This window comes from Cryptomeria japonica, chromosome 5, assembly GCF_030272615.1.
Source record: "Cryptomeria japonica chromosome 5, Sugi_1.0, whole genome shotgun sequence".
Taxonomy (NCBI): domain Eukaryota; kingdom Viridiplantae; phylum Streptophyta; class Pinopsida; order Cupressales; family Cupressaceae; genus Cryptomeria; species Cryptomeria japonica.
The window spans coordinates 275,518,216-275,521,611 of NC_081409.1; positions in this window are offsets into that span (position 1 = coordinate 275,518,216).

Below are 3,396 nucleotides of genomic sequence, written 5' to 3' on the forward strand. Positions count from 1 at the left end.
CCGTAAGTGTTAGGATAGAATTTGCATCGTGTTGGGTTTGTGGTTTAAATAAATTTAGGATTGCTTCAAGGTCCTCAATGGTATCGTGATCCACATAGATTTGTTCATAATGTTTCTGTTCACTTTCCGGAGCATCATAGATATGTTGTGGTCCAAATTCAAGAGGTCTATCCTCTGCGTTATGTTCTTCCGGAGAAAGGGATATAGAATCAGTATCATCTAGGATATCAGTAGTAGCATTGGAGCAGGTACCCCATTCATATTCATTGGAATCTATTTCGAAGGCATCATCCCAGATTCTATCTGTGCTGTAAATAGGTGTGTTGTATGATGAAAACAAATCTTTGATGATAGATACTATTTTGATATTTTGTGTTGATTCTGTATCAGATCCATCTTCTACTTGCTGGATTTGTTCATAGACTGTGCTTCTTCGGGGAGTAATAACGGTATTTGAAGATGTCCTGATTTGTTCTTGAGATATTGGTGTTTGAATATGAGCTACTGCTGTAGATAGGGCCTTCTTATGACTTAGAAGTTTTTCCTGATGTAACTTCTGATCTTGACGTTCCCGTGCCTTGCGGATTGTTTCTGCTGATTCAAAAAGTGCTTCCTGTCAGGATTCTTCTTTGTACTTCTTCTTTTCCTTCCATTGAGGTTTGATAGGTAGGTGAGGCGGCCGCTTTAATAGGAACGTGAGTTTAGAGCCCAATCCTGCTTTGTTTCTGCTAGGTTGTGAAGGAAGATTGATAGGTTCAGTAACTCCCTCTTTGCGTTTGCCAATAGGTCCTTTACCGTCATATCCCATTTGCTTCATGATTAAGTAGCCTTTTCCATACATGTGTGTTGGTAGCACAATGTCCAGAGCAACTGCTCTATGATTTTCTTCTTCATCTTTGTATAATCAGCTAAGAATATCTTTGTCTTCTGATTCATGTGCTAGAGTACCCAATTGGATGAAAGTACCATCAAATTTAGTGATGGGCTGAGTAACCAGTTGTGTTGATGTAGTAGGCAAACCATGCGATCTAGGTGAGGTGGGCAATTTTGCCAAACATAAAGGTTCCAAAGAGTATTCTCCCATGCCTTGGTCTTTGATTTGCGTTTTCTGCTTGAAGTCTCCCCATAAGGAGTTGGATTTTGCTGTATATGGATCTGATGTTGAAGATTGCTGCTTTTCTCTATTATGAGGAACCAAACTGTCCTGGGCTGCCCCCATTGCATTGCAATGTTGAAATGGATTATGATCAGCAGATATGGAGATTTCTTGTCCATCATAAGGAAACTTGACACACTGGTGATATGTAGAAGGGACTGCTTGCATTTCATGTATCCAGGGTCGTCCTAACAAAATATTGTAGGTTAGATCAATATCTAAGACTTGACAAATAGTATCCTTTTGTACTGGGCCTACTTGAATAGGTAATATGACTGTGCCTTTAGAGGACCGTTCCTCATCATCATATGCTTTTATGGTAATCTTTTTGCAAGGATCAATAGATTCTTCTGAGAAGCCTATTGCACGGATAAGCTTTAAAGTACAGATATTAAGGCCGGCTCCTCCATCTATTAGGACTCTCTTGACTCGGTGTTTGCAAACAATGACTTCAATATGGAGAGGGGTATTATGCGGATGACTCAATGAGGTATTGTCGTGCTCTGAGAAGGTGAGGTTATGAGATTCTGTCATATGGGCGACCATGGCTTGAAATCTGTCTGTATCCAGATTTTGAGGTACATTTGTTTCCAATAATGCTTGCTCCAATATGTCTTTGTGCTTGGGTGATAGTTTTAATAATTCCAGGATAGATATCTAAGCTGGAGTCTTGTGTAGTTGGTTAACCAAGTCATATGGGATTTTAGGTGTGGTAGTTGTAGGTGCAGTATGTCCCTTCAAGACATATTTCTGAGTGCGGGTTGTTACATTGACAGATTCATGATCACGCTGATCTCGGATGGTGACGACATTTACTTGATGATCTTCAGCTGATATATGATTGATAGTGTTATCGTAAATGTGATTAATACGAGCTCCGCGTGTATCATTTGAAGTTGATGCTCCATCTTTGTTGTAATTTGGGAGAGGATTTTTGAAGGCGTCGTGATCATTATTTGTTTTGAGACCATCTACCGTTAAGTCGCCTCGATCAATCATGTCCTGGATTATGTGTTTCAATCTCATGCACTCGTTTGTTCTATGACCCTTGTTGCGATGGAAATCACAATAGTGTGAATCATTCCACCAAGGTGGTTTGACTGGGGGTTCATAATTGTTGAGTGGTGGTAAAGAAAGAACCTTGTTTGCCAAAAGTTCTCTGAATGCGGATTCTAGTGATTGTCCCAGTGGTGTGAAGATACGCTTTTGGAAATTGTTTGTATTGTTGCGTGGATTGTTGTTAGGTCCTGGATTCATGTTTTTGCCTCGATTATCGTTGGTGTTGTTGGTGTTGATTTGTCCTTGATCAGTGTTTTGCGCATACGTATTAGCACTGGGAGTAGCATTTTTAGCATTTTTTGTGTTCTGAGGATTTCCAGATAATGCAAGTACTGGTTGTTTTGATTTAGGATCATGTGGTTCATTGTTGCTTTCGTTTTTGTTTCGAGTCCAAAATCTAGATTTGTCAAAGTTGGTGTTGTTTTGGTTATTGTAGTTTGATGAATTTGTTCCTTGTAGAATTTGAGCGTTCCCTTTTTGACACAAGCTTCCTCTACTTGAATGCCATTTTCAATCAATTTGGCAAAGGATGGTATGCATTGAAGTTTGAGTCTGTAACTCATTTCGCCATTTAAGTTATCAATGAAGATTTCCATTTTCTCCTTTTCAGGAATATCGCGAGGATATCTGGATACCATGCGTCGCCAATGCTGAAGGAACAACATGAATGTTTCATTGTTCTTTTGTTTGGTGTTGCAAACATCTAGCATGGTTATGGCATGTTGGATGTTGTATGAATAGTGGGTGATGAATTTGTTAACCAATTCGTCAAATGATCTGACAGGTGGTGTAATCTTGGATAACCATTCCATTGTTTGTCCTCCCAGGCTTCTTGGGAACAACCTCATTAGATAAGTGTCATCATGAGCAAATTCAAGACTCATGGTGAAAAATTCTCGAACATGATCCCGAGGATCACCTTTCCCATCATATTTATCAAATTTGGGAACGTCTGAGTTTGGAGGAAAAGGTACCATGTTCAAGCTTCTGTCAAATGGATAAGGACAGATTTCGTTTAAAGAGTACCGCACTGTTGTCCCTTGTTGCATATCCTGTATTTTCCTTTGTAACATTTGCATTTGTTGAGTAAGAGCAATCAAGGGTGCATTGTCTTGCCGAGGAAAAAGTTCTTGCCTTGTATTGGCTCTCAGCTGAAAGGGAGTGGTAAATGGTATATGTTG